Genomic DNA, 20,087 nt, shown 5'->3' with positions numbered 1-20,087 from the left:
ACCCCATGGCCAGTCTCTGAAGACAAGGCAGGGAGAGCAGGCAGGTGATGAGATTCCACCATGGGCTCAGTTGCTTGCGTCATGCCATGCCTGGTCAGCCACAGGGGCCAGGGGTCAGCAGCCCAGCAGTTTCCACTGGCTACACGTGGGGCTGTGGGGGCCGGGGAGGGAGCACCTCCCCCAGAGAAGGAGAGTGGTTTTCCTTGACTAGATGGACAGAACAATAAATGTTCACAATCCAGGAGACCAGTCCTGGCTCAGACCCTTCTAGGTGGTGTGACCCCCAGCCAAGTCCTTTATTCTCACGACTCCCAGTTTCCTTACACTTTACAAGGTGGCCTTCCAGTTTTGTTTTGTGTTTTAAGAAACAGTATCTTGCTCTGTTGCCCAGGCTGGAGCACAGTCGTGTGATCACGGCTCAATATAGCCTCAAACTTGCGGGCTCAAGGAATCCTCCTGCCTCAGCATCTGGAGTACCTGGGCTACAGGCCAGCCTAATTCTAAAATCCTGTCATTCTGGCCAGGCACAGTGGCGCATGCTTGTAATCCCAGCACTTTGGGAAGCTGAGGAGGAAGGATTGCTTGATCCCAGGAGTTGAAGACCAGCCTGGGTAACACGGTGCAACCTTGTCTCTACAAAAAATTTAAAAATCAGCTGAGTATGGTGGCACATGCCTGTAGTCCCAGCTACTCAGGAGGCTGAGGTGGGAGTACTGCTTGAGCCCAGGAGTTCAAGGCTGCGATGAGCTGTGACTGTGTCACTGCACTCCAGCCTAGGCAACAGAGCGAGATCCTGTCTCAATAAAAAGAACTGTATAGTACACTAATTGTGGAGCGGGTATGTTGCTGTGTGCCTTAGGAAGTGTTAGTCTCCCCACTCTAAGTTCCAGGCATGTTAGGTGACCACTGTGAGGTCACTTCAGGTCATAAAAAGCACCCAGGAAATGCCCAGGACACTCATGGAGGCATGGCTTCATGAGGTTTGTCATTAGCCCAAATGATAAATTACAGTTTACTTTTTCAATTATAATAAAAATGGTCAGATGTATTCGTTTAACCAACAGTTAATACTTGAGGAATTAAACTCATGGTTATTAGAATGGCAGCACCAGCTTTTGTACATGTCCTACGCTGGGAGGGGAATCTAACTTCTTTCCATAAGAACATGTTTTAATAACTTGATCCTGCAGATTCGCTCCAGGACTGGGCTGCTCTAACGTCAGCTGCCCAGGGCTGTTGGTTGATGCTAGACTGAGACTCCCTGTAGTGGAGAACAGTCTTGCATTCATTTCTGTGCCCCTACTGCCCAGCCCCAGGCCTGGAATATCTCAATGCATGTTTGCTAGGTGAACATCCGATGTTAACGAGAAGCAAATACACTTGCCCCCTGCAAGGTAGACCAAAGGCAGAAGGGACACATGCTAGTAACCAGTGGCGAGTTGACATGGGGGGAGCATGGATGTAACAATAATGAATGTTCAGGCAATACACACAATGTAGACTCAGAAAAATAAAACAATGTTAGAAAGAAAAAGACGGACGTCTGAATAATGTTAGAAGCAAAGGTGTAACATAGACAAATGGTAAAAGATGAGTTATATTCAAAAGCAGATAGAAGATTTAACTTAGAAAGAGATTTAACATTCCCATATTCAGAAGCAATATTTTATTTGCTTTTACACAATCTCAATGCTATTATTAATATTGTGCAGTAATTTTATACAGCTCTCCGCAACATGCGACACACTTCTACTGAAGTTATCTCATGTGTGGGCAGCATGTGGCATGAAGAAGGTGTCTGAGATGGGTGTCCTTCCCCATCCTCAGCGCCACCCTAGGACGTTTTATCTCCCTGCTTTCCATTTGTAAAATAACAAAGGAAGACTGTGAGATGCTTGCGGGAGCAGGCAGCTCCCCAAGAGTAAGCCTTGTCTCCAGAGCAAGACTTGAAATATGCTTCTGGAGCATGACCGAAAATAGCATCTCACCAGAATAACACCAAATGATGTGCGTGTCACATAACAAGTCGTCGTTAGCAAAGGGAAAAAGTTCTTGTTTCGTAAGCCAGCATGGTGCATATTTGTACTTAATGGGACCCTCTTTGAGGAGCAGCTCAGGTCCTAAAAGTGAGAATCTGCGTGACCATTTCTCTACGGTTTCCATTACTAAATGCATTAACAGATCAAAAATCACCCAATTGGTATGATGTATTTTACTCTTACTATGCATTAGGATGACATCCTCTTCATGACTTTATAAAGAAAGTGTTATTAATAATGAAAAAGACAGGCTAAGGAAAAAAGAACCATAAAAAGAGAATTTGTTATGAATGAAATTAATAACCGAGAAGTAAAAATTGGGACAAAGGATGACTCTGACATTTCTTTCTTGGTAAGTGATAGTAACAGGTCCCTCAAAAGGGTTGCACTGCAGACATCTTCGTGCGCAGAGGAATGTGACTGTGAAAACTGCTTGCGAGGCTTCAGGCCAAAGTAGAGAGAGATGCACAGGTATACTCTGAGAAAAGAAAGATTTGTCTTCTTGTCTCGAGATCCTAGGAGAGGCACAGGGCCTGTGGCCCAGATACAGTGCCACACGCAGGTCTCGGGACTGGGCTAAGACAAATGGCTTAGGACCATTCACTCTTTTGTGACTCAGACTAGCAATTAGCCTCTCTGCATCCTCCTGGCCTTCTCACTTGTGAGGTGAGGCCAATTGCCCCCTATCCTATAGATGTTGTGTATGAGTAAATGAAGATTTGTCAACAAAATAAGATGAATGAGCTCCTTGGGAACGGGTGCTATTTAAGTGTGAGTCACAGCTGCTTCAGCATTTCTGCCTTGGCCAGACGAGGTCTGTGCACCAGCGCTGTCTCCCAGTACTCTGATCGACACTGTCAGTCCTTTGCTCACCCCAGGAGTTCACCTGCATCACCTGAACTCATTCCACACAGACCCACAGTCTCAGAACTGCAGTTGAGTGTTTCTTTCTGCCTTTAAGACATTTGAGGCCGGGCAGGGGGCTCACACCTGTCATCCCAGCGCTTTGGGAGGCTGAGGTAGGAGGATCGCTTGAGGCCAGGAGTTTGAAATCAGTGTGGGCAACATAGTGAGATTCCATCTCTATCAAAAATAATTTTAAAAATTAGCCGGGTGTGAAGTGGGCACGGTGGCTCACGCCTGTAATCCCAACATTTTGGAAGGCCGAGGCTGACGGATCACTTGAGGTCAGGAGTTCAAGATCGGCCTGGCCAACGTGGCGAAACCCTAAATACTAAAAATAAAAAAAATTAGCCGGGCATGGTGGTGGGCGCCTGTAATCCCAGCTACTCCGGAGGCTGAGGCATGAGATTCGCTTGAACCCGAGAGGCAGAGATAGTGCCACTGCACTCCAGCCTAGGTTACATGAGCGAAACTCCATCTCTGGAAAAAAAAAATTAGCTGGGCATGATGGAGTGTGCCTGTAGTTCCAGCTACTTGTGAGACTGAGGCAGAAGGATCATTTGAGTGGTGCAATCTTGGCTCACTGCAGCCTTGACCTGCCTGGGCTCAAGTGATCCTCTTACCTCAGCGTCCCGAGTAGCTGGGACCACAGGTGCACACCGTCACACCTGGCTAATGTTTATATTTTTGTATAGATGGGGCTGGCTATGTTGCCCGCTCCTTTCCTCACTTTCTTCCTCAACTCCACCTTGCCATTAACATGAATGTTCATCCCGAAGTTTCAGCAGATCAGAAGTTCCCTCAATACCTCATCCAGCTAGACTCCAGAAACGTGAAATGATAAAATGAGGGAAAGAGATAGCTTTGGAAATGAGAAATAAAATCGGGGAAATAGCTTCTAAACAGCAACATTGGAGTCCACACTAGAGGCGCATGGTGTGAACAGTGAGAGGAAGCAGGCTGAACGGCCCCCCGTTTCCCACCCTAAAACACCCAGGGAAGTGGTTTTCACGTGTTAAACAGACATACAAACCACCTTGGAAGTGATTTCCTGAGCCAATCTCTGGAAATTAAGATTTAGTAAACTAGCATGGAACCCAGGAAGCTGCATTCTGACAAGATCCAAAAGTGATTTTGATGCAAATTTCTAAAATGGTTCACATTTTGGGAAATGCTGATGTATGAAATAAGTGACATAGAGCCGTAATATCCAAAGTGGAGTGCAGATACAAAATATAAAATACATAATACATAATGTAATATTTCAACAGATTGTATGAACATGTAGGTAAATTAAGAAGCATGATAGGCCAGGCCCGGCTGACGCCTATAATTCCAGCGTGAGTGACAGAGCAACATCCTGTCTCTCTAAAACAAAAGAAAACAAAACAAAACACCAATGTGATAGGATGAACACTGCCAATGCTGCATCCTATTTGAAAACTAGAACAGGATCGAGCGTGTGGCGTCTCCCCTGGGGCTCTTTTCTCTACCCCACTCCCCAGACTCCTTTGTAGACACTTATTTGAGAACTGGAACATGACCGAGTGTGTGGCATCTTCCCGGGGCTCTTTTCTCTGTCCCACCCCCCAGACTCCTTTGCAGACACCTTCCTGAATTGTTTACTATGCTCTTGCTTTTAGAAGTATTAGTTTTGGTCCGGCACAGTGGCTCACACCTATAATCCCAACACTTTGAGAGGGCTGAGGCAGGAGGATCACTTGAGCTCCACAGTTCAGAGCACGCTGGGTAACACAGGGAGATCCCGTCTCTACACAACAAAAACAAAAAATTAACCGAGCATGGTGGTACACGCCTGTGGTCCCAGCTATTCAGGAGGCTGAGGTGGGAGGGTTGTTTGAATTCTGGAGGTCAAGGACCTCCAGCATTCTAGCCTGGGCAACAGAGTGACCCCTATCTCAAAATAAAATTACTTTAGAAAAAATAACATGTAATACTTACCCAGCAGGAGAGATGCCATGATCAGGAAAAAATAACATGGACTGCATACCTAAACAATATGTTGCTTAGTTTTACTTGGGTTTGAGCACAAAAATGAAATACAACATATAAGTTTCTGAGACTTCAAAACAAACAAACAAACAAACAAAAACTTAGTATTGTTAGAGCAGTTTCAGGCTCACAGAAAAATTTAGAGAAAGATGTGGAGATCTTCCATATCCCTGCCTTTCCCTGCCTTTCCCGACACTGGCATAGTCTCCCCATTATCAGCGTCCCCCACCAGGCAGCTCATTTGTTCCAACTGCCGAGCCCTTGACAGATCATTGTAGCCAGAAGTCCATGTTCACATTAGGGTTCATTCCTGGTCTTCTGGAACTTTCTCACTTAATAAAGAACTATGTTTCTGACACTCATCCAGTTTGCTGGGAGTATCTCTGGTTCACCCCTTTTCACTGCTGGGTACTAGTCTATTGTATGAATATGCCAGAATTTATGTATTCAATTGTATACAATCTCCTGTGAATGGACATTTAGGTTATTTACAATTCCTTATTCTTACAGTTGCTATGAATACAATTATAAATATCTCCTGGGGCATAAGTTGTAGAGTTTCTCTAGGGTATACACTTAGGACTAGACTCTTGGGCCATGAACCTGCAGTAGAAGGTGGCCTCAGACTGTTTTCCACAGTGGCCCTATCCATACACATTCTCAACCATAGTGTTAAAGTGTTCTCATTGGTCCATGTCGCAATTAACTGTTACTATCAGATTTTGTCAATTCAGTGGGCTATTGTGCATTTCTCTAGTTACTAATGAGGTTGAAAATCTTTCAAAATATGTTGGAGTCCTTTTGTTTCCTTTTCTGTGATATGTCTGTCTGTATTTTGTACTATATTTCTATTTTTTTGTTTGCTGTTTATTATTGATGTGTTGGACTTCCTTGTATTCTGTAAACGAATCCTTCATTGGAAATATACGTTGTAAATACCTTCTTTGAATTTGTTCCTTGTCTTTTAATTATCTTATAATGTGAGTTCTTATCAATGTGTTCTGGATACAAGTCATTTATCAGGTAAATGTGTTACAAATATATTCCCCGTTGTGTGGCTTGCTTCCTCCTTTTCTTAATGGCGGCTAAGAGCAGAAGTTTTTAATTTTTAGAAAGCCCCACTTTTCCATTTTTCTTTTATAGTTTGTATATTTTATATTCTGTTTTAAAAAATCTTTGCCAACCCAAATGTTATAAAGAATTTTTCCCCTGGGATTTCTTCTAGAATTTTATAGTATTCGTTTTTAAACATAGGTCTACAATACATCTCATATTGATTTTTGTGAGTGTGGGGTGCAGTAATGGTTAAGGTTTGTTGTTCCAGACCATTTATAGAAGAGACTTTCCTTTCTCCATTGAATTACATGTATAACTTTGTTGAAAACCGATTGGCCATCCATGTGTCTGTCTACTCCTGGAATGTATACTATTTTTTTTACACTGATTTAAGTGTTTGCTCTTATCAATACCACACTATCTGGATTACAGTACCTTTATAATAATTATTGGAAAAACATACTATATGTGCCTCAACATTGACCTTAGTTTTAAAAATTGTTTTGGTTGAACTTCATGACTAAAACACCAAAGCAATGGCAACAAAAGCCAAAATAGACAAATGGGATCTAATTAAATTAAAGAGCTTCTACAGGGCAAAAGAAACTACCATCAGAGTGCACAGGCAACCTACAGAATGGGAGAAAAATTTTGCAACCTACTCATCTGACAAAGGGCTAATACCCAAAATCTACAAAGAACTCAAAGAAATTTACAAGAAAAAAACAAACAACCCCATCAAAAAGTGGACAAAAAATATTAACAGACACTTCTCAAAACAAGACATCTATATAGCCAACAGACACATGAAAAAATGCTCATCATCACTGGCCATCAGAGAAATGCAAATGAAAACCACAATGAGATACCATCTCACGACAGTCAGAATGGTGATCATTAAAAAGTCAGGAAATAACAGATGCTGGAGAGAATGTGGAGAAATAGGAACACTTTTACACTGTTGGTGGGACTGTAAACTAGGTCAACCATTGTGGAAGACAGTGTGGGGATTCCTCAAGGAACTAGAACTAGAAATACCATTTGACCCAGCCATCCCATTACTGAGTATATACCCAAAGGATTATAAATCATGCTGCTATAAAGACATATGCACACATATGTTTATTGCGGCACTATTCACAATAGCAAAGACTTGGAACCAACCCAAATGTCCATCAATGATAGACTGGATTAAGAAAATGTGGCACATATACACCATAGAATACTATGCAGCCATAAAAAAGGATGAGTTCATATTCTTTGCAGAGACATGGATGAACCTGGAAACCAGCATTCTTAGCAAACTAACACAGGAACAGAAAACCAAACACTGCATGTTCTCACTCATAGGTGGGAAATGAACAATGAGAACACATGGACACAGGGAGAGGAACATCACACACTGGGGCCTGTCGGGGGGTGGGGAGCTGGGGGAGGGATAGCATTAGGAGAAATACCTAATGTAAAAGAGAAGTTGATGGGTGCAGCAAACCAACATGGCACATGTATACCTATGTATCAAACCTGCACGTTGTGCACATGTATCCTGGAACTTAAAGTATAATTAAAAAAAAGAAAAATGCAATTGACACAGAAAAAAATTCTTTTGGTTATTCTAGGTATTTGCATTTCCATATATTTCAGAATCAGCTTGCTAAAAATTAAAATATTAGCCAGGAATGGTGGCATGCACCTCTAGTCCCTGCTATCTGGAGGCTGAGGTGAGAGGATAACTTGAGCCTGGGAGGTCGAGGCTGCAGTAAGCTAATGACTGCACCACTGCACTCCAGCCTGGTGACAGAACAAGACCCTGTCTCAAAAAAAAAAAAAAAAAAGATATTTGCATCTATGTTAATGAGGATATTGGTCTATTGTTTTCTTTTATGTGATGTCTTTTTCTGGGTTTGATATTAAGGTAATTCTGATATTATTAAATGATTTCAGAAGTATTTTCTTCTCCTCTGCATTTCTGGAAGAGTTTGTATATTATTACTTCTTTGAATGTTTGATAGAATTAACCAGTAAAGACGTTTGGCATGGAATTTGCACTTTTTCTGACAGTTTGCAGTCATCCTTATGTTTCTTCTTCTGTATATAATGTCTTTTTTCTCACTTTTTGAAAGATTTTTGCTTTACCCCTGATTTTTAGCAATTTGATTATGATGTGCTCTGTGGCTTCCTGTGTGGTTATTCCATTTGGAATTTGTTGAGTTTCTTCAATTATAGTTTTATGATTTTTATCACTTTTGGAAAAGGTTTGGCCATTATCTGTGCTGGGATTTGTCTCTGTCTCCTATGCTTCCCTAGGGCTCTAATTATGCACATATGAGACTGTTTGACATTGTCCTACAGGTCAGTCATGCGCTGTTCATTTTTTAAGTCTTTTCTTTCTGTGTGTTTCTTGAGAAGTTTCTATTGTGCCCACACGTTTTCTTCTGCATTGTCTAATGTGCTTTTTTTTCTTTTTGAGATGGAGTCTCGCTCTACCGCCCAGGCTGGAGTGCAGTGGCCAGATCTCAGCTCACTGCAAGCTCCGCCTCCCGGGTTCCCGCCATTCTCCTGCCTCAGCCTCCGGAGTAGCTGGGACTACAGGCGCCCGCCACCTCGCCCGGCTAGTTTTTGTATTTTTACTAGAGACGGGGTTTCACCGTGTTAGCCAGGATGGTCTCGATCTCCTGACCTTGTGATCCGCCCGCCTCGGCCTCCCAATGTGCTTTTAACTGTTTATTTTGAAATAATTTTAGACTTACAGAAGAATTTCAAAGACAGTTGGTTTCCAGTATGCCCTCTGATCTATCTCTCCGAGGTGAACATCTTACATAATTGTGACATAATTGTAAACACTAGGAAACTATCATAAATTGATGGAATACTATTAGTTATATTGCAGACTTGATTGGGAATTACCATTTTTCCACTAATGTCTGTTTTCCATTCCAAGACCCAATTCAGGATATTTTATCTCTTATGTCTCTTCCAATCTGTGACAGTTCCTTCATCTTTTTGTTTTTGGTTTCTCATAACCTTGATAAGAGTATTGGTCAGGGATTTTGTAAACTGTTCCTCAGTTTGGGTTTGTTTCATGTTTTCTTGTGATTTAACTAAGATTATGGGTTTAGGAGACAGGATATGGGAAGGGCAAGTATGTGCTTGTATCACATGGGTTGGGAGGCATATATGATATCAAAATGTCTTCACATTGAAGTAGAATTTTCAAAGTTTTTCTAGTCTACAGTAATTTCCCCTTTATATAATCTACTAAAGTGAACTATTAAGTGTAGCCCATACTTAAGGGGAGGGGAATTAAGCTCTTCTGGAGGGACAAATATCAGAAATTTTTGGACGTAAGTTAAAACCTATACAATCAAGTATTTTTTGGAAAGCTACTTAGGCTATGAAAACGTTCATCTCTTTAAAATTTCCCGCACTAATCTCCGCGCTCATCTGCAGATCTTACAGCATCTATTCCTGTGGTGTGTTGTGATTCTCTGTTTCCCTCATTGATTTCACATTCATTAATTGGAATCCTTTTCTAAGGAAGCGCTGTCCTTCTTCTCCATTTATGATTTATTCAATTGTTTCACAAATCGATTCACAAATATTTATCTTAGTCTTTGTGTTATATTCCAATACTACTGTGATTTATTTTCTTGCTCAAATTGTTCCAGCTTTGGTCACCAGGAGATCTGTGGCTTGGTTTCTGTGTCTTTTTGACATGGTCCTACTATTAACACTTTACCTGATGGCACCACAAAATGTTGCAGGCTCATTTTGCATTTCTTCTGCCCCAGTCCTAGAATCCGAATCAGATATTTTTCCAAAGAGCCTTGGTTCTGTTTACTTAGAAACCCAGATCTAGGCCGGGCGCGGTGGCTCATGCCTGTAATCCCAGCACTTTGGGAGGCCAAGGTGGGCGGATCACAAGGTCAGGAGATCGAGACCATCCTGGCTAACACAGTGAAACCTCGTCTCTACTAAAAATACAAAAAATTAGCCGGGCGAGGTGGCGGGCGCCTGTAGTCCCAGCTACTCAGGAGGCTGAGGCAGGAGAATGGTGTGAACCTGGGAGGCGGAGCTTGCAGTGAGCTGAGATCCGGCCACTGCACTCCAGCCTGGGTGAAAGAACGAGACTCCGTCTAAAAAAAAGAAAAAGAACCCCAGATCTAGGTATGGTCGCCACTCCTGGGCCCTCTCATAACCAGAGCTATGAAATGTATGCATGTACACTAACCCACGTATCTATATGAATACACATCCAAATTCCTTTCTGTATGTGTGTATTTGTATACATGTTTACGTAACCCTGAGCCCCATACTCCTATCTCAGACTCAAACCCAGCACTGCAAGGCTCATTCCAGCATTCCCCCTTTGGTTATTTGTAATCATTTTCTCTGACAGTGTGAAATCTTCCCATTACACTATAATTGCTTATTTGTTCAAAGGCAGTATATGTGTAAAGTGCTTTCAGGATTGCTAATCCATACCCCCATGAGGAAAGACATTACCAACTACAGTACACTGTTCATGCACAATTCCTTCTGTCTTCAGACTTGCCATGTTGATTCAATACACTGTTTCAAAAGGTGTATGGCTCAGCTCCCTTCTTCTCCACTGGGTTCCATGTGGTTACGGTAGGTGAGGAACACAGTCCATCCATGACTCAGTCTGTGCTCCATCTTGAACTCCCCAACATCCTGGGTGATGTTTTCAAGCTTGCATACAGAATATTCATTCTCGGTGGTACACGGTTCTTTGAGCTTTGAAACATGCATACAGTTATATATCTGCGGCCACAGTACCATATGGATATCTTCATCAGCCCCCAAATTCTCTGAGCTGATGCTTTGTAGTTAGTTTCTCTCCACTCTCAATACCTAGCTACCACTGATCTGTTTTCTATTCCCACACTTTTGCCTTTTCCAGAACACAAATAAAATCATGCAATATATAGCCTTCTGGATCTGTAGCAAAATGCATTCAAGATTCATTTACATTGTGTGAATCAGCAGATCACGCATTGTTATTCCTGAGTTGCATTCCATGTATGGATATCCTGTGCATTTTGTTTTATTTTTTTGTAGAGATGACGTCTTACTATATTGCCCAGGCTGGTTTTGAATTCCTGGCCTCAAGCCATCCTCCTGCCTTGGCCTCCCAAAGTGCTGGAATTAGAGGTGTGAGCTACCACATCTGGCTGGTAAATGTGCTTTTTTATTTTTTTGAGACAGGATCACCCAAGCTGGTGTAAATAACACCCAGGCTGATGTAAATTCTGTCACCCAGGCTCGGGTAAATACACTTTCAACTTTATAAGGAACTGCCACACTTTTCCAAAGGGACTGTACAAATGCTACACTCTCAGTAGCAATGTTTAAGAGTTCTAGTTACTCTGTGTCCTTCCTAAAACTTTGATAGTCTCCGTTTTTAAAACTTTAGCCCTTCTAACAGGTGTGTAGTGGTATCTCAATGTGGGTTTATTTTGCATTTCCACAATGACTAATGATGTTCAAGTCTTTCATATGCTTATTCGCTATCTGTACATCTTCTTTGGTGAAGTTTCTGTTTAGACATTTTACTCCTTTTAAAAGATTGTTTTCTTATTTGTTGGGTGGTAAGGGTTCTTTATATATTCTAAATGCAAGTCCTCTATCAGATTTGTCATTTGCAAACATTTTCTTCAAATCTGTGGTTTGCCTTTTCTTTCTCTGAACCATGTCTTTCACAGAGCAAAAGGTTTGAATATTGTTCTGTCAATTACTGAGAGAGTAGTGTTAAAGTTCTAAATATAATTATGATTTTTCTATTTCTTCTTTTAGTTCTATCAGTTTGTCTCATGTATTTCAAAGCTCTGTTAAGTGCACACGTATTTATGGATTTTATGTCTTCTTGGATAATCAGCCCCTTTATCTTGTAATGTCTCTGTTTATTCCTGATAATATTACTTGTTTTGATGTCTACTTTGTCCCATATTGTAGATACTCTAGTTTGTTTTCTTTCTTTTCCTTTCTTCTTTCTTTCTCTCTCTTTTTTTGCATTAAGAGTATTTTAGGCTTTGGAAGTGAGAAGCATACTAGGAAATCAGCACAAAATGAATCACAGGAATGTAAAACTGCAATATGATCTGGTTGAAGTTAGTGTCACTTTAACATGATTCTTTACTTTTTTTCCCCCCTTGAGGCAGGACATCTCTCTATTGCCCAAGCTGGAGTGCAGTGGCATAATCACGGCTCACTGCAGCCTTGACCTCCTGGGCTCAAGTGATCCTCCCACCTCATCCTCCTGAGTCGCTGGAACTACAGGTATACAACATCATGCCTGGTTATTTAAAAAATTTTTTTTGTAGAGATGAGGTCTCACTATTTTACCCAGGTTGGTCTCGAACTCCTGGGCTCAAGCGATCCTGCCTTGGCCTCTCAAAGTGCTGGGATTACAGGCATGAGCCACTGCAACCAGCCAATTCTTTTACATTTGAAAGAATTAACTTATTTTTAATTGTTTATCTTTCTTATGTACAATGTGTTGTTTTGAAATATGTATAATACATTATGAAATGTCTAAATTAAGCTAATTAACATACACATTACCTCACATACTTACGTTTTGTGGTGACAACACTTAAAATCTACTCTCTCAGCATTTTTCAAGAACACAATACATTGTTATTAACTATAGTTACCACATTGTATAATAGATATCTTGAACTTACTCATCCTGTATAACTGAAACTTTGTATCCTTTGACCAACATTTCTCCAACCTCCTGCCCTCACTCCCCAGCCTCTGGTAATCACCATTCTACACTGCTTCTGGAAATTCCACCTTTTTAGATTCCACACATGTATAAGTAAGATCATATGGTAGTTGTCTTTTTGTGCCTGGCCTATTTCACTTTAGCCTAATCTCCTCCAGATTTATTTCCGTTGTTACAAATGATAGGAGTTCCTTTTTTTTTTTTTTTTTAATGGCTACATAGTTTTCCTTTGTGTATATGTACCCCCTTTTTTTTTTTTTTTTTTTTTTTTGAGAGGGAGTCTCGATCTGTTGCCAGGCTGGAGTGCAGTGTGCGATCTCAGCTCACTGCAACCTCCACCTCCTGGGTTCAAGCAATCCTCCTGTCTCAGCCTCCCGAGTAGCTGGGACTACAGGCATGCATCACCACGCCCAGCTAAGTTTTGTATTTTCATTAGAGATGGGGTTTCACCATGTTGTCCAGGATGGTCTCAATCTCTTGACTTCATTATCTGCCTGCCTTGGCCTCACAAAGTACTGGATTACAGGCGTGAGCCACTGCGCCTGGCCATGTACCACATTAAAAAAAATCCATTCAGGCCGGGCGCGGTGGCTCAAGCCTGTAATCCCAGCACTTTGGGAGGCCGAGACGGGCGGATCCCGAGGTCAGGAGATCGAGACCATCCTGGTGAACACGGTGAAACCCCGTCTCTACTAAAAAATACAAAAAACTAGCCGGGCGAGGTGGCGGGCGCCTGTAATCCCAGCTACTCGGGAGGCTGAGGCGGGAGAATGGCGTGAACCTGGGAGGCGGAGTTTGCAGTGAGCTGAGATCCGGCCACTGCACTCCGGCCTGGGAGACAGAGCCAGACTCCGTCTCAAAAAAAAAAAAAAAAAAAAAATCCATTCATCCGTTGATGGATGCTTAGATTACTTTCATATCTTGGCTACAGTATACACAGCCAAATAATGCTGCGATAGACACGGGAGTGCAGACACTTCTTTGGCATAGTGATTTCATTTCCTTTGGCCAGTAGTGGGATTGCTGGCTCACTGTGGCTGTACTAATTCACAAACCCAACAAGTGTGCAAAGGTTCCCTTTTCTCCATGTTCTCTCTCTTGTTATCTTTCATCTGTTTGATAATAGCTATTTTAATGAGTTACATGGAAAACAATGTTTCTTTTGGTTAGTGTTTGCATGGCATATCTTTCCTTTCACTTAGCCTATCTACATCTTTATATTTAAAGTGTGTTTCTAGAGACGGAGTCTCACTCTGTCACCCAGGCTGGAGTGCAGTGGCACCATCTCAGCTCACTGCAACCTACGCCTCCTGGGTTCAAGAGATTCTCCTGCCTCAGCCTCCTGAGTAGCTGGGATTACAGGCACCTGCCACCATGCCCCGCTAATTTTTTAAAAATTTTTTTAATTTTTTAATTTTTAGTAGAGATGGGGTTTCACCACGTTGGATAAGCTGGTCTTGAACTCCTGACCTCCAGTGATCCACCTGCTTCAGCCTCCCAAAGTAATAGAGAACCTATATTTCATTCTTACATCTTAATGCAATCTGACACATTTTGGTGTTAGGACTGTTGTGTGTGTATGGATCATTGACATTCAACGGAAACTGAGTTGACATGGTTGGATTCCAACCTACCATCTTGTTAGTTGTTTTTTGTTTAATTTGTTATTTCTTTTTTTCTTGGGTTAAGTTAGCTTTTTAAAATGATCCCCTTTTATCTTTCCTAAACATATATACACATTTCTTTAAAAAATTTTTTGGTGGTCACCTTGGGGTTTACAGTTTATATTTTTAATTACTATGCATCTATTTTCAAATATTATACTGTACTTCTTCACATGTAGTATAAGAACCTTATAGCAATACATGACCACTTCCTCCCTTTCATCCTTTGTATTATTGTCATGCATTTTACTTGTTCACATGCTCTAAGTACACAATACATTTTCCCTATTTTTGCTTCCTTCAATCTTTCAAGGCATTAACAATATGGAGAAAAATGTTACCGTCATATATTCAATTTCAACCACACTCATCATCAACCATGTTCATCATTTCTTTGTGTTGAACCAGATTTCTGATTGCTATGATAGTCCTTGTGCCGAAAAAACTTCTTTTAACATTTCCCTTAGAGCTTGTCTGCTCACAATGAATTCTGTCAATTTTTGTTCCTTAGGTATTTCTTCTGGGTAACTGTTGCTGACAACAGGTTTTTCCATCAGTGCCTAAAAGATTGGTCATGCCACTGTCTTCTGGCTGGTCTGCTTTTGGATGAGATGGCTGCTATAATTCTTATTGTTCTTTTCCTCTGTAGGAAAAGAGAAACTGTTTCTTTTTCAGCAATTGGAATATATTTGGATATGGGGGCTTTTGCTTGTTTGCTTGTGTCTTGGTATTTGTCTTGCTTGGTGTTAACTGAGCTTCTTGGGTCCATGTTTTGGTGCCTGTCATAAATCTTGAAAAAATTAGTTCTTCAGACATTTGTTCCACTCCTTTCTCTCTTCTCTTCTAACTACATGTTAGACCATTCAATGTTGTTCAACAGTTCATAGATGCTCTGCTCTGTTTCTGACACTCCTTCTCTTTACTTCAGTTTGGATAATTTTTATTTATCTTTCTTCAAGGTACCTTATTCTTTCTGTGTCAAGTGTATCAATGAACCCACTGAAGGCATTCTTCACCTCTATCATTGTGCTTTTGATTTCTAGCATTTCCTTTTTGTACACTGAATTTTTGTTTGCAACCTCGTTTTTTTTTTTAATGATGGTGTATACTATGGTAAATATTTTCTATGATTGGAGATGAACATATCTTGTTGTCTAGTAGGTCGTTAGTATGAGAGTTTGCTATCTTATTCAGGAGTTGGGCTTAGTGAGATATTTGTTGTCGCCACAGCTATCCTCTGCACAAAAGGCTCCAAATTCCTCCAGCGACACCTTGTACTTAGAACAGAGCTCATTTGTGAGATTATTTTCTCAGTGTCTGCACTTCCTCTGGGCTTTGGGTCTTCTCTTTGCACTGCAATCCTGAAAGAAGCTGTCTCTTGTGGGCCTCCCAACTGTATTTTGCCATTTTTAGTTGACATCTGTTATTCTGGTGACAGGAGATAGCAGAGGGGGAATCCTCTGATGTTCTGTTTAAGCATCGTTTTACACAGGGAGTGTCTGGGTCTCAGGGATGTGGACTTCAAAATACTCCTATCAGCGGCAGTGTTGGGCTTGGCGTGTATCCCTTCTCCTCTCCTAGGGTACAGCTTGTTATTTTTCTGTCCCCTTTGCACAAGGGCAATGGGCTTCCCCATTGCCCTAAGGCCACAGTTTTTGTGGCCTTTCTCCCTGAAGCCCTTTTTCTATAGGTGAGATAAGGCAGCTGTGTACGGATGGAGTTTCTTGAGTGGACACTGTTCCCTCCCTGAGCCAACATAATGAGGAACTTTCTCAGGATTCTCCCATCTTTCCTGTGAGTACCTGGTGGAGTTCATGAACAAGAAGCCTGCAAGAGGAGGCAAACCTCTCTACTCTGCAGCCCCAAGGGACTTCATAGTCTCACGCATGGCATTTAGAAATTCATTTTAAACATTTTAGCTGACTCTTATTTCCCACACCTATGGCACCATTTGTTTCTGTCCCAGGTAAGTGAATGCTCAGGTCCTGTTTTTCTTCCCAGGTGTCTCTCCCTAGAGTTCCAGTTATTTGGTTCCTCTGCAACATTGATTTTCTTTTTTTTTTTTTTGAGGCGGAGTCTCGCTCTGTCGCCCGGACTGGAGTGCAGTGGCCAGATCTCAGCTCACTGCAAGCTCCGCCTCCCGGGTTTACGCCATTCTCCTGCCTCAGCCTCCTGAGTAGCTGGGACTACAGGCGCCCGCCACCTCGCCCGGCTAGTTTTTGTATTTTTACTAGAGACGGGGTTTCACCGTGTTAGCCAGGATGGTCTCGATCTCCTGACCTTGTGATCCGCCCGTCTCGGCCTCCCAAAGTGCTGGGATTACAGGCTTGAGCCACTGCGCCCGGCCTGCAACATTGATTTTCTGATGGGCTCAAGAAAGCTACAGTTTTTGTTGTTGTAACCTTGGCAGTGACACTTTATCCAGTGTTCTACGTCTATGAGATAAAACTGGAAATTTCTAAGTACTTTTATTTCTACCCATTGAACATTTTATTTTGAATATTGTATTTTTCAGCTCTAAAATATTCACTTCCTATCGATTTCTTTCTTCATTATGGCCTTGTTTTTCCTTAAATTCTTGAGTGTAGGTATAGTAATTGTTTGAAATTCTTTGCTGGTAATTCCATCATTTCTGTGATATTGTTTCTATTGATCAATGTTTTTTCCTTGTATTGATCATATATTCCTGCTCCTTCACTTCAGTAGTGATTTTTGATTGGATGCTGGACTTCGTGAATTTTACTTTATTGAGTACTGAATTTGGTTGTCTTCTCTTAAAAAAAACTGGACTTCGTTCTGGCAGGCCATTAAATTCCCTGCTGATCAGCACACTCCCTTCCAGGATTGTCCTAAAGCTCTGTTAGGAGATCCCGGAGTAACCTTTACTCTAGGTCTGGAGTAACCTTTACTCCAGCTTTCTGGTTGTTCCTGATGTACTTTTTCTATCCTCATGGAGCTTCACCCTACAGCAACATATTCAAGTGACTCCATGCAGATTTCCAGAACTCGTATTGCAACCCACAAATGTCCCACACCAGCACCTACAAATTTTCATCCCTGTGGCCCCAAATCATTAAGCCCACTGTTCTACTTGAGTTTCCCCTTCCTGCCTCACAATCCAGAAAGCTGGGCTATCCTAAGGCCTACCTCGTTTGTTGCTATTCTCTCAGGGATCGTGGTCCTCGACCGCCTGTCTTCCAATGTCTGAAAAGAGCGTTTCCAAATCTGTCCAGTTTTCGACTTGTTTGTGAAGTAAGAAGCCTGTCTCAGTACTCCATCACGGCCAGTGGTGGCAGTTTCTCTTTGGCTACTTTTTATATCTTCTCTTTTTTTGGTTATTAAAATTTTTAGTTTCACCGCATGTCTAGGTGTGGATTTCTTTTTATTTATTTTTTTACTCCATGCTTGTTATGCTTCCTGAATCTCTGGATTTATGTCTTTCACTAATTCTTAAAAATCATGTGAAATCATCTTTTCAAATATTGCCTCTCCTCTATTCTTTGTATTCTCTCCTTCTGGAACCTCATTTTTACATAGGGTGTTAGTCCTTCAGGCTGCTGTAATGAAATAACACAGTCTGTGCTGCTTATAAACAGAATTTCTTTCTCACAGTTCTGGAGGTGGGAAGTCCAAGATCAAGGGGACAGCAGACTCAGTGTCTGGGGAAGGCCCATTTCTCATAGGTGGCCATCTTTTCACTCTAACCTCACGTGGCGGGAGGGGCAAGGCAGCTCTCGGGGATCTCTATGAGGGCACTCATCTCATTCAGCTATTTACCTCCAAAGGCCTCACCTCCAAATACTGTCACCTTTGGGGATTAGGTTTCAACATATGAATTTGGGGTGGAGGAATACAAACATTCAAGCTGTATCACGTGTTTGGCATCCTCATTCCAGTCTCTCAATTGCTAAACCTCTCATTCACATCCTTCATCTCCTTTTCTCTTTGCGTTATATTCTGCAAAATTTTTTTATCTACCCCCCTTAATTCCCAAATTCTCTCAATTGTGTCTTATCTGTGTAATTTTCCCTTTGGGTTTTTTAACAACTGTATTTTGAACAGTGTTTGATTTGATTTTTTTCCTCTTTAATTTTTTTTGAAGCAATACAAACCCATAGAAAGTTTAAGAGTAAAATTAAACTTTTTTGTGAATCATTGTGACTAAGTTGCTGACCTGATGCCCCATAAGCCACAAGTACTGTATGTAGTATGTATTTACTACAAAGGCTTTCTTCCTATAAGCCACTTATAATCACTGAAATCAGGGAATTAATTTTGTGTGTTACTGCCATCTGACCTTCAGACCCTATGAATCTTTGCAAATTGTCCCAATAATAGAGTGAAAAGATCATTTATTGCATTTGTCATGCCTTTTTCTTCTTCAGTCTGAAATGTTTTCTTAGTCTTCCCTTGACTTTCATAATTAGATCTTTGAAGATTACAAGCCAATTATTTTCTGGAATGTCTCTCCATTGGAGTGTGTGCTTTTTCCTTCAGAATTAGATTTGGTTAGGTATCTTTGACAGAAGTGATGCTGTACTCTTCTTACTGTATTATATCAGGTGGTAACTTTTATTTATCCCATGACTGAAAATATTTACTTTGATCAGTTAGGGTGGTTTTAGAGGCTTTTCCACTGAAAATTATTCTTTTCTACTATATAATTAATACATATTTTCTAGGAAGGAACACCTTAACTATTTTGATATACTGTTTCCATATAAAGCTCAATTTATTCTTTATCAGTATTTGTATAGACACAAGCTTTCCTGTTTTTAGTCTGTTACTCTCATTATTTAATTTGATGCTCATCTCATCTCTGCTTTGGTCCATTAAGTCTCACTTCTGTGTCCTTTTGACATATCTCTATCACTATTCAAGCACTTCCTTGATTTTTGGAGGGAACAAGATGTTCCAAGCTGATCTTGTGCATTCCATGCCCTAGCCCTGAATTCAGTTGTTTTTCCAAGTAATACTGGTTCCTTTTGAAAAGTGGTATTTAGAGACCAAGGTCTAGGGGCTGGGTGTGCTCAAGATGGGCTGCTGTCTCCAGGGCACTCTTGGTGGACAGTTAGGAAACACATGCGCGCACACACACACACAGAGTTACACACAAATACACATAGACGCTTACTCCTACAATGAAATACAATTATCAAAAAGCATCAGTGCAATCACTCTGATTCTTTATTCTAATAACACACCATAGGGCTAATTTTAGCTTTTTCTTCATGCAAGTAACTCCCTATTTGGACAGTGAGAAATTTAGCTCCATCACCCTTAATGTATTTATATATCTGATCAATTTCCCTGTTCATAACCAATATGCCATCTCTGTTGTCACCTTCTTTCATGCAGGTGCCCTTATATACCGGAGTTCTGATTCCCTGCGCTCTGCCTCCCACCTGTGTGAAAACTCTCACAACTAGAACTCTGCCGTTCTAGTCTACTCATCTTTGGCAACTCCCACCTCATCCCAGTAGGGCCCTGAATCCCACATTGCGCCCATACCTCAGGATTATATCCTAGTAACCTAGTCATGTGTGACTCCCCCTGCTGAACTGCCCCCATGGGTGGATGCCCTCCTCACTTTGCCAATCCACAGGACATACTTTACACCCAGTGATGCTCTCATATGCCTTGCTGGGCAGCCCTCCCACA

This window comes from Trachypithecus francoisi, unplaced genomic scaffold, assembly GCF_009764315.1.
Source record: "Trachypithecus francoisi isolate TF-2019V2 unplaced genomic scaffold, Tfra_2.0 Lachesis_group4, whole genome shotgun sequence".
Classification (NCBI taxonomy): Eukaryota; Metazoa; Chordata; class Mammalia; order Primates; family Cercopithecidae; genus Trachypithecus; species Trachypithecus francoisi.
This window is presented reverse-complemented; position numbering follows the sequence as displayed.